Source organism: Epinephelus moara, chromosome 5 (genome assembly GCF_006386435.1).
Source record: "Epinephelus moara isolate mb chromosome 5, YSFRI_EMoa_1.0, whole genome shotgun sequence".
Classification (NCBI taxonomy): Eukaryota; Metazoa; Chordata; class Actinopteri; order Perciformes; family Serranidae; genus Epinephelus; species Epinephelus moara.
This window is the reverse complement of record NC_065510.1, coordinates 33,189,450-33,202,333: the sequence shown is the minus strand read 5'-3', so window position 1 is coordinate 33,202,333 and position 12,884 is coordinate 33,189,450. Positions and strand designations below refer to the sequence as shown.

Here is a 12,884-nt window from a genome sequence, read left to right as displayed (position 1 = left end):
TATGCAGAAATGTACAATGCCAACATTTATTCTGAGGAGTGGGTTGGGAATCCATCATGTTCTGCACCGACAGCAGCCTTTGTACTGTACAACATAATGCCACACAGCCTCAAACCACGCTGTCGCTACTGTACGTTGCTCTCTCTGCCTTCACATCAGCATTCCTGTTGAGTTGTTTGGGTCATCGTTGAAAGGCATTCATGGAAGTGTAGCAGCATAACTAAATCTGAAGGAGATGAGGCATGCTGAGGGCACACGGAAACAAAAGAATGGAAACCCACAACCACAAGTGTAACTGTTATGAAGCCAGTGTCAGCGGCACGCATTATCCCTGCAGATACACAGTGTCCTTTCAGAATGCACCAATTTGTGGTAGTTAGGTGAGTATGACCTATTAAAACGACCTGAGCAGCTGTCGTAATGGTCCTTAAAATCATCCATTTGGATGATTAAAGCCACATCTACAGTTTCATTGTTAAATCTACTTTCAGATGGTTGATGATAATGTTTTGTGGGGCAGAATAGTATCATAGGTGCTTAATGGGAGCTTAAGGGTAGCTTTTACGTGAATAAAACGCTCATTGAGACCATTTTTTGTGTGAATGGGACCACCTGTTGCTCTGTCATTTGCCCGTAGGAAGTGTGCCTGCTTACTGGGATTAACTTTTAGGCTGGATGTGAGCAGCAGGGAACAATCCTTCCCTTCACTTCTGAATCGATGCCGTAACACTGACAAGTCACAAATCCCACATCTGTCTGCATGCAAAGTAGGCCTCCGGGCGGTCCACTGTGTGCTGAAGCTGGATTGTCTGTCTTGCCATTTAATACGGACCCCGTATTGACCTCTGCAGTTAAGTAAAACACTAAGTTTTAGCGTGCCGCTTTACATTGACGGCTGGTGACCTTCAGAGATCCACACAGGGCAACATCACGGGACCAGGCGCTCTCAGGATTAACTGATCACTGTGGGGCTTCCGTATCACTGCGGATCTACAGCCGCAGGTCGGGAGTTAGAATTTACCTTTAATTGATAGCATTCATCTCGTCGGTTTTTAAAGGGTAGGCTTGACAACAAACATGGGGAAAATCAAAGCAGGGAGCACCTTCTTTTCTCTTCTGAATACAGCAGCAGCACCATGATACATGATAGGGAGCAGTGGTTTAAACTAAATGGAGAAAGGAATTCATTTAGAACCTGATTTAGGCAATATCACCTAATTAGTCACACACAACAATTTCCAGTGTTCTTGCTTACACGAGTGGGAGAATTGTTCGTATATAAATGAGCTGGCGTACATATCTGAGGGGTGAACCTGTTCACAAACTCCCCATATTTTCCCTCTCATTAAGATGAAGTAAAACAGGGCCGTATGACTGTGTGCCTCTACTTTATTGTCCTTGAAATTTAATCTCAGCTACAGAGGCGTGGAGTGGTGTTAGATTTTTCACCCTCAACACAGTTTGGAAACCTGTTGAAATGTTTTCGGTGTCTCAAGAAGCCGCTTTGCAATAATGAGCTGGTGCAATTGATCGGGGAAGCAGCAGATTAAATCAGTCAGTTACCCAGATAGATTTGTAACAGCAATTTCCTTTGTCACATCCTGGGGGAGTTTGTGAATGAGAAACCCGATGAGATGAAACTGGGGAACAGATGTTCTAAATGTTTAGCCTAGTATTTTTGTTATTGCATCACTCATTGCTCTTGGTTAAACAGGTTACAGCAGGGATACTCAGCTTGAATTGCCTGGGGACCACTTTTGCAAAATGACAGAGAGCCAGGGGCCAGTTAATAAACAAACATTAATACTATTTATCAGCATATAATAAAGGAATTGCCTGTTAACAACCTTTCCATATTTGCTCTCCTCATTCATCTTTGCCAAGAGGCAAATCCAGTCGCAGCAGTCCCGCACTGATCAGGTTTGAGGACATTCGGAGCTTAGCCCAGACCTCTGTTGGGAGGGTCTGTCCTGGCACTTTTTTATATAAACGAACTCTGTTTTTTGCTTCTGTTTTTTTAACCCACTCTGGCACCATATTTACATTAAAAGTACAAAAAAAAAAATCCAAGTATGTATTTATTTTCACTGTGAGTTATAAAATGGCTGGCGGGCCACCCTACATCCTGCTCCGGGGCAGATTTGGTCTGCAGGCCCTAAATTGAGTATCACTGTGCGACAGGCGTTTTGTATTTGTTTTCCTCCTGTAGATTTAACCCCCCCCCCCCCTCTGGTGCATTATGCCATAGCAAAAGTGCCAGATCGCTGCCATCAGTTGCACTGAAGTCACTCATGGATTACAGGGTACTGAATAATCCGGATGATGATAAGTTTCATTGGGCGCTATCATCTCTATCACTACCAGTAGTTACAGCTACATGTGAGTGGCTAAGCCCGTGTGTCTAAAATGCACAGTATGTTGTCCATTCGGCTGCATTAGTTTGCTCCAGTTTACACAAACAAATGCACCCACATACAAACACACACGCCCACGCACTCAGACACACACACACACAGATCGGTTTTAAGTTATTAAAAGTGCCATTTAGGTCTGTCTATCAACATCTGCTCCCTGAGAGTGGTTAGCGATGGCTGTCAGCTTAATCCATACACAGAGCAGCATATGGCCTGGTTTGTTATTGTTGTCATATTTTATCAGTTTTTCTTGTCTGTCACATATTCAGTGTTTTTTTATTTGTTTTCCTTTACTCCTGGGGTGATTTCACCCGCATGGATCAATAAACTTTAATCTTAAATACTTAGGTAAGAAACTGAACAACACATGGTGGTTAATTATATACAGGTGGGCGACTGAAACAAGACTGAACAGTGTGTGTATCAACACCTTTGCATCGTGCTTTACATGGAGACCTAATTATAAGACTTAATAGGCAGGTATAGTAAAAGTCACTGAAAAGATCCCAGGCCACAGAAACAGGTGGCAATTCACATGAAAAATAACACACTACAGGAGATTTTAATGCATGTCATGTGTTAACATTCAAAAGAAAAAGTGATGTGATGATAAACTCCTGTCTTGTGCTCTCTGATAGAGGCATTAGTCAGTCATTCCTCAGGTGAAATAACAGGAAGTATTGTGCTCATTATTCTCATACCTTGGATGCAGCGAAATGGAAATCTGTGCAAAAACTGTAGTTTCATCCAGAGGTCCAGCAGACTGATAGCTTTCCCATCTGGACGTAAAAGACTTTAACTTCTAACCTCCCCAAAAATTGTAGCATTTGAAATCCATGCCACACAGCGACAGACAGAAATCCAATTAACTCTGTATTTTTAGCTCAGAGACTAAATATTTGTCTGAAGAGGAAGGATCTGTTTCTCTGCTCATGTCTGTCTCTCTCTCTCCCTTTCTCTTGCCGGCTCCCTAGAGTTTGCGTTGCCCACTGAAGTCGAGATGGTTTGACAGCAAACATGCCAGAAAGTTTTCAGGCTGACACCTTGTGGGCCTGGGATAACCCAGACCACTGTAACTGAGTATACTGGGCTCTGATAAGTTGAATCCCAGGGGTGGACACAGTGTTATGTAATATGAATTAATGAAAGGGTATATGAGTGTGATTCAGCTGAGACATCCTGTAGGTATTGAATTGCAGCATTATTGGATCATATGACTCATAATTATTTATCCATTCTATTGATTTTGCTTTTTAATCTTTAATCTAAGTTTATAGTCTAGTGTTTAACTATTTTAAGGCTATTATTATTATTACAGCTTTTAACCTATTTTATTGTCATCAGTTTTATTCTTGTTTTGTCTTTTTTGATGTATTTAATGTAGTTCTTTAATCTAGTTTTTTTATTACCCTGGTTTACTATTATCACTGTGAAAGTGTGCATATTTTTTATTGTCTCGAGTACATTGGTCCCAACTCGTAAAAACGTTTTTGAAATGTTCTTTTTTGTTGTCTTTACAGTGTACACTTGTTCTGTCTTGAGCCTGTTGCTTATCTGTGAAGTGCTTTGAACTGACTCGACGAGCTTAGGCCGGACTGTATTTTCCCCAAATTTCCCCAGGCTTGAAGTGGGTTAGGTTTACTCTAATTTTCATGTGTTTGTTTTTGAAATGTAGACCTTAAAATGTGTGTAACGTCATCAATAATGTAAGGGCTGTGCTGCCATCAACCAATCCTGATTCCTGCCTTTCATTAATGAGGAGAAATGTTATGCAGTGTCATTTATTATATATGGCACATGACAGTGTTTGGTAGGAAAAGGCGCATGTTGGAGAGCGTGTCACAAATGTCTGTTACTGCACTGACAAGACTTTATTTAATTTAATAATAAGAAAACAAAGATTTTTTTTTACAGTGGAATTCAGGGTTTAAACGGACTTGGGCCCAAAACTGTTGCTGTGGTTTGGACTCGGGTCGTGCTGGGAAAGAAACTATGCAAGTTCATGTGGGGTCGGGCCTGATCATAGCTCTACTTTGAACTTCACTTACCTTTTTTAAAGGTGCCCTACAAATTAAGTTTGACAACAGCTGTTGTTAGTGTGTCTTGAGATGCTTCAGTCATGTCGTGTTTCGGTGCTGATGCAGACCAGGGGCCTCTTCACTGCAGCTGTAAAGCTGGTGTGCTGCTGCATGGCGAGGATGGCAACTCTGTTTTCTCTTGGAGCTAATGACTGTTAAGCCTTTTATTTACAACTGCAAGACTTTTCCTGTCTGTATGTTTATCTCTCTGTCATTTTGTTTATACAGATCATGCGTATGTCTTTGTGACTCAGAGGTAACATGAGCAGGGAGATCATAACAAGACTCTGGCTAATGCTTCCGGCTGAATGAACAATTGAATTTCTCTGGCTCTCAACCATCGTCATTACGGTTGTGATGTGTCCTTACAGACACTTTGTAAATGTTGTAGCAGGGAACTGTTCTTTATCCGAGCTTTTATGCTGTACATGGTACTGAATGTGCAAGTGAAGTATCTCCGGATGCCTCGCTTTTCTTTCATTATATGCAACAATTTTAAAAACCAAACAATGCCCTGGTGTAAAACAAAAGTCAGAGGCAACAGATTTGTGCTTTCATTTAATTTTGGACCCATCTGGGACGACATCCAGAAAAACATGAAAGCGCTTTCATATTCCAGTCATTACCTTTAAATGCTTTATAGAAGAGAAATACAAAATACAGCAGTGGAGAGCTCTGGACAACGTCAGGTCAGTTGTCCCTATCAGAATTCAACTGACAATGACTATATCTTACAAAAGCTATCATAACATCATGACAGTGGTTCTTCTGAAGCAACATTTGGCAAAATATCTTGAAACATGTGACAGCATGCACAAGTAAGGCTATTACATAAGTAGTTCATCAGTCATGTTGTATTGTTGAAGGTTGCACATTGTACAAGCTTGGAGGACTAGTGTCCTCATAAGCTTTCTAGAATGAAGCTTTTGTCGGGTGCTTACGTATTCAACATTAAGGGCACTGCAGCTGAACAGATCTCAGCAATGAAATTGAAATAGCTGTATTAATTCTGTCTGCATTATGTCTAAATAGCTTCTGTACAACATTCATGTCTTGAAAGGAGGGTGTAAACGGTGTCATCTTACCAATCACACATTGAGTCAAGATGTGCAGTCACCCATATACTGCCACCAAATCCCAAGGAGTGTTTTTTTTTTTTGTTCTGTCATAAAGGTTTTTGCTCTCAGACCTTACATTTTGAAATCTGTGTTGTGTCCCTGACCACTGAAATTCACTTCTAGTTTCCCTTTCTCTGTTCCGGGGTTCGAGCTCCAATTCATGTCTCTGTCTGTAGTGATGTTTATTCCATATGAATAAGAGGAGAAGTTTGTTGAAGGTAAAAGGCCACAGTAGATAAGTGAAAATACACCGACGTTTCAATTTTCAGATCAGCTTCTATTGATGAGGACATCATGTGTGTGCTTTCAGCGATGGAGGGATGAACTGTTTTAACTCCTGACTGACCTGAATTTTGTTCTTGTGGACTATTACTGAGGGAACAATGCACATTTGTAAAAACAAAAGAGAGACATGGATTCAACTTAATAAAAGGTGTACCTTCCAGAGGTGCACGCCACTTTGGGTACGGATCAGAATGCTTTTAAAACTGAGAGGGTTTGGTTAATCCATGGGGAGGTGCAGCACCGAACATTACCAAGGATTAGGGAGGGATATTACTGTCTGAATGCATTAGAGGTGTATTAGATAGCTCCGTGATGGAGCACAGACTAATGCACCAGCCTCTGAATTACAGCATAATCTGCATTTAATTGCCCTGAGTTTTGTTGTGATAATGGCATTATCTAATGGAAGAGCCCTAGAAGGGTTTGTACGAAGAACAAAAGGCGGGGGGTCGGGGGAGGGGGAGGGGGGTGGAACAGGCAGAGCGGCAGTTACAGATGTGGGACTCTTACTTTAGGGTGATTACACAGGTTAGTGAACTGATGAGATGTTTTTCTGACCCTAGTTACACAAAGATTCCTTTCATTACAACTGAGATGTTTTCAATAGTAAAAATGTAAAGAATGCAAAAAGACTTTTATTTTGTTAAATACAATTGAATTATGCAATGTGGAATTGAAACAGTTCAGGAAGAGGTCTTTGTCTGTGTTTAATTTGCATGCCCTCCAGCTATTGTCAACACCGGCAGGCTCTTCCTGTTTCTCAATCAAATGACGAACGACCAAGCGTCCCTATCTTGGAAAAGGGCTGTTGCCCCAGCAGCAGGGTTAAACACTAAATATTGATTCGCTTAGTCCCTCTTTGTTGTCACTGAGAAGCCAGTCAACACATAGTGTCATTGTTTCCCTTCACTATTTTCCATGTTAACCTTTTTGTCCTCAGTATCTGGAAAAAGAGGAGGAACGTCTTGTACATGCCTCCCCCCATTTAATATACAGTAATTTACTTGGTCTCTTGTCTGCAGACAATGCCCCTCATCCAAGCGCACTCTTGTAGTATTAAATAATAGGAGTGAAACAATAAAACATTAATTTTTAGCTCTTTTAACTTCTGCTAAACCTTCATAGTCTGGTGGCTGTAGTGCCCAAATCTGGTTGGTGTGTTGCACCAAGTCAACCTCTCTGGGTGTGGACATAAAAATATGTGATGGCTTATGCAGAAGTGTTATTTGCCTGACAAGACATGGACTATGTTATTAACATACACAAGATGGAAAACACCAGGCTGAATGTTGCAGGCTGAAATAAGACACCGGATCGACCTGAAGCGCAGAGATTGATCTGTTTATTTTTTATTTTTTTTAATTATCCAGTGAGAGATCGATGAAAATATTGTTGGCAGCATTGATGAACTGCCAATATGGTTCAGACTTTAATTGAAAGGAGCAGCTTGTGCAAGTCAAAAACCATGCAAGGCTGAACACACATTGAATATAAACGTGCTGCCACTGAATACAATGAAGCCTCTACCTTGAAGTTCCACAGCCTGAGGCAGCCTCTGTCACAAGCCTGTATCAAAATGTATTGTAGCGTTTCTTTCACAGTTTGTTACTGGCTTCTTCCCTTGATTTTTATACAAAGTAGAAACTGAAGCACCTACGGAGCTGATAACATTTCCAAGATCTGACAGGAACATTTGTTTTTCCAAAAACATGACAGAATTATTGATCTTTTGCTTTTCATCTTGGAAACATTTCTGCACACCTCCCTCGCTTGTGTGAGATGAATGTGAGCTTCGCCTTAATCAAACAGGATCTCTCAATCGATGAGTCAAGAGTCCAGTATAATGAATATTCAGTGTGTTCAGATTTTAGTCTCAATACACACTATTAATACTGTTAACACAGTGTATATCCGGTGCATTCATACCTTACTGTTTATTCCACATTCTATTTATTCTTTCTTGCACAAATTTATTGAGTATGTGATTGGGATTGGTCAATTATGGTATCCTACGGTCTGTTATTGCTGAATGACAGACCGCTGCTATAAATAACCAGCCCAGTTGCCATCATATGTTTCTGCAAACCACGAGTATCATAGCTGACTTTGTCATCGGTAGGTGGAGGGGATGGTTGATGGCATATCATTAGGCAAGACCCCTGCCAAACTTCAGACCACTGGAGACCACTGTTCTGTTGAAATTGTGCCCCCACAACCCGTATTTTAAGCCAAAACACGATCCTTTCCTAACCATAACCAAATGGTGCCTGAACCAAACTATACATTTTCACAGTGTTGTTGAAAGGTAAAGTTTCAATGTAGCCACTACATAGAAATGTGCAAATGTAATGTATCCATGGTTTGCAGAAATGTCCAAGGCCAACATCCTTTCTGGTGATTGGATTGGAGTAACAGGCTGTTGCTATGGGTGCATCTCTGATCTAGTGTTGTCACGATACCAAAATCTTTGTTTCGGTACCCATACCAATATGAATTTCGATACTTTTCGATACTCTTCGGTACTTTTCCTAAGGAAAAGTCCTTTTGGATACAAACCTTTAGAACAATAAATAGTAGGGGTGTAACGGTACCAAAAAAATCATGGTTCGGTAAGTACCTCGGTACGGACGTCACGGTTTGGTAACTCAAATGTTCCACCAAGTTGGTGTTGTCTCGTGTTATCTCCCTTTGCGAGGCAGACTTTCTCTTGTCTTTTTTTCACGTGCGCCAGCTGCGAATGTTGATACAGGTGTTGTCATACACACCACTTGCTCCAATAGGAACAAGAAAGGCGTTTATGTGCATAAATGAGTAAAATAAATTAACTAAATTAATGAATTGAATCAATTTCAAAGTACCGGTATTTTCCAAATGCAGTATAGTACCGTTTGGAATACTCTAGTACCGCGGTACTATTTTAGTACCGGTATACCGTGCAACACTACTCTGATCATAGACGCTCAGTGGAAGCAATAAATGTCTTAAATCAATAAAATCATTGAAGGCACATTTAGATATAAGAACCATCTGCTTCGCACTAGGGTCCTTCATCAACCTGTCATGGTTTATTTTGCAGTAATGACCCAGTCGCTCCACATGATCCCTTACATATTTTATTCTGTGTATACGTTATACATCCCTCTGCCCAACTGCATTGTGCACTTCTGGTTAGATGCTAAACTGCATGTTGTTGTCTTAATACGTGTACTCTGTACTATGACAGTAAAAGTGAAAGGAATCTAATCTAAAAATATACAGTTTTAGCATTCCTCTAAAAATATCAGTGTAGGTGTTCTTGCACATGATTTAATCAACTCTGTTGCTGTTGGTTTGGTAAAGGTCCACTAAATCTGTCATTGAAGATTCAACATTCAGTGTGAGGGATTAGACTAATACTCTCAATACTCTCCATCCTCGATCAGATCTGTCACACTGGTGTAGTGGGTCAAGGGAAATGTCGACTCTGGACAATCTGCTGTTAGTGTCAGTCTATCCACAGAAAATTGGTTAAAGCACCTCACTCTGTGTTGAAAGTTCCAGCAGCCTCACAGTACTGGCTGAATTTTTTAGGACAGTGGCTATTTTGAGGATATGGATGAGAAAGTAGCACACCTTTTTAATAGTGCAGAATAATACAGTGAATGATTAACACACAACTCAATGATCTATACCTTTATGATCTCAATCATGACGCCAGAGGGATTTTCATCCAGTCAGGATTCATTTTTACTTCACATCTTTACCTTTGATCTGATACGGAGGAGGAAACTTGTGAAACCGATTACCATAAATCACTGATACACCGATGATTAAATGAAACAACACATGAGAACGTGACATACTTCTCTTTGCACCTCGTCAATTATTTTACAGTTCTCAGTTGCCTCTTTAACACATCATTAATAGAAAGGTTCAACATAAATCCACTTCCATTTTGGTGTGTACAGTTAACCCTGGCACAGTCTGCAGAAAAAGCGTTTTACAATCCTTTTTCGAAAAAGTTCCCTTTGTTCCTGTAATAGATCATCTAAATGCCTTGTTAATCCTGACACAGATTCCAAAGTGCTTTTTAATCCATTTGCACAAAGATAAGATGAGACATAAATGACTCTAAGCCGATGTAATACTGTAAACATAAAAAACAATATTTTTTCTCAACAGAAGTATACTGTGTGATTTGGTGGGAGGAAAAAAAGGACCTGGCTGTTAAAACAGTGTCAACAGCAGCTCATCTGTAATGCCACTCTGGCTTCAGTAAAAGGGGAGAAAAGGTTTTAGAGATAAATAGGAAAAGTAATTTTCCATGTTCTGTTCTGATATTTCAAAGAACTAAAAGCCTTCAACAAATCCAACGATTTATCTTTAAACCTTTTTTTGTTTGTAATGTATTCAGTGTAATACCTGGGAGTTATGAAAGTACAATGAATAAGGTAGTTTGCCCGAGGTCAAAACAAAAGAAAAAAAATACATAACATGCCATTTTCCTGACCGGCTAAGAGGTCAGTTGATTGTCAGCTGCCGTCCATTAAAGACTTACAGGATGTCAGGAGTATAGAAAAACGGCAGACCACTTTGCAATGGGATCAGTCCAGCAGCGACCCAGTGACCTGCGATTTAAAGGCAATGTGGGCCAGTGGCGTAAAGTGGGGGGGCCAATGTTCCCTTCCCATAGACTGTATAAAACAATGGATGTAGCCTCCGTTATGTCACACATTCTGTTTTGACGCCTCAAGTTTGGCATTTTAGCTGTCGCCATCTTGGATTTTTTGAGCTAGAAGTGACCATATTTGGTTGAGAGGGTGAAGTTAACACCAACGCTAGCTGCTAGCTTGGTTAGAACAGTAAATTTACAGCTATGATTAAATGTGACAATGCTATTTTTTTCTAGCAAAATACAGATTAACCATCAAAACAAAATGTACTTACTGGAAAAAGTGAACATCTGACACGGAGGGTCTTTTAATGCAATCAAACGCTAAACAAAACTTTTATAGGCAACCAAAATGTTACAAATAACTGTCAATAATAAAAACGTGATGAAATAGTGACAGCTACTAGTACGCCTTTAGTCTGTGAATCTGGGGTTACACCATGGTCACTTTACTTAACAAGCATTGTTGCCGTGGTAGCAACTCGTCAACAGACAGCACCCACCTGTCTCTCAAAGCGGCCACACCCTATGCATAATTTTAACCCTTAATAACATTTAAATGGGTGAGTTGCACAAAAATTCCGTACCTGTTCAGTTGTCGTGAATGGAGGAATTTAGCTACAAAGACTAAAACTGTTTTTGTACCAGGTTGTAAACATGTTTATTTCAGCTGTAAAGTTCAGCATTTAACATGGGGGTTTATGGGGATTGACTCGCTCCTTGAGCCAGCCTCAAGTGGTCATTCAAGGAACTGCAGTTTTGGACATTGGCTTAATTTTGTTGCTGCTTGTCCCTTCCTCTATCTCAGTACACACCTGTAAATTTATTTGCATTTTGCACGGTTGTGATGTTATCACAGGGACAAAAATCTGTCCATAGACACAGACAGACAGACAGACATATAAACACCTGGTAAAGCACTCAAATGTCTGTGGTAGTTTCTGTTGCACTAGGCCACATCATACCATGATGATACACACATACTCACAGGGGGAAAACAATACTAGCCATCTTGATGTTGCAGCTGGTAAAAGTTGATGATGAAGATGATCATGGCTGCTGAACTGGGTAGGTACAGAGGTCTGAACATTAAATACTGCAAGCTCCCCAGAGTTTGTAGAGACAACATTTAATTTAACAAGGTCAACGGCCTCAATATCATATGCTGAATCTGCAAGCAATCACCATCCTCAAAGCAGCCGTCCCCCACACTGAACCATCCACCCAGACTGATAAGGCAAAGGTCTTTAATGAGCATGTTAGGAGCATATCAGCCCCGTGTCTATAAAAATGCACTAAGATGCCAGAAAATGCGCCTCTGTGTTCTCCAGAGGAAACCGCACTGAGCTTTGTTTGGACTGCGAACAAATTTCAAAGCAGTAACAGGAAGCGACTCCAACACACAAGAATTTATCTGTTTGAGGAAAGATGGTTGATGTCTGAAAGCCACCTGCTATATAAGGTTAGAAAGACTTAAGAAGTCTAGACTGATGTTGTTACTCAGACACTCTTATCTCGTCACAGGAGATATCAGGGCTGAAAAATCCATCACACTCGCTGCAGCTTCAGTTACACAGTCAGGGATTGAAATTTTGAAAGAAGAGTGACTGAAACTAATGTGTGTCTTTATGAGTTTGAGTCTCCATTGTTACGCTGTCGATTTGGTATGGACATGTTTGTTATGATGAGGCAGTCATTTGCTCGAGTAGTTCTGCATCAACTTTCCTTGTAGGAAAAGTTTGACCTGCACCAATCTACCTGGGGCCTATTTTGTATGTCTTGCAATTTATCAGCCTTGTCATACTTTGTGCATGAGAGACAGCAGCAATAAACGTGTACCTGTATTGTATTTCTATTTAGTTTAGTTTGTCATTCAATATTTCTTGCCTGGTTTGTAGATGAGACTCTGTTTTTCTCTTTGTCCCCTGTTCTGTATTGTAGAACAGCTTTGTGAAATTAATGATTAACCCATATTTTATATGAAAACATGACCTGTGTGGGTAATAAAATAAAATAAAATATTTATCTCGTTTCATCACTTTTACGATTTACTATTTTTAACCAGCCTACACTTTTGGTGTTCGTGTGTTGTTTGTTCACATCAGGTGGCCATTGGTGACCCTGAATAACAGAGCAATTTGTGGAGTTTATGGGTTTACTGAAAAGCAAATAGACTCCTGAAGCAAGATGAGAGCACTTGTTGTTGTCCACACTGTGACTCAGCATTTGATGGTTGGCCTTTAGGAATGAGTCACAGTGGATATACGGCGTGAGGTGTTGGAGCTGTTTATTCGGCCATGAGAGGTGTCCCTGTCAGAACTCTGGTTACAGAACGTCT

At 40.4% G+C, this 12,884-nt stretch overlaps 1 protein-coding gene across 2 annotated transcripts in view; it reads left to right on the top strand.

Annotated features, from left to right (window-relative positions):
- LOC126390694 (protein kinase C alpha type) overlaps positions 1-12,884 on the top strand; it is a 211,018-nt gene that overhangs the window by 20,179 nt on the left and 177,955 nt on the right. The window lies entirely within an intron of this gene.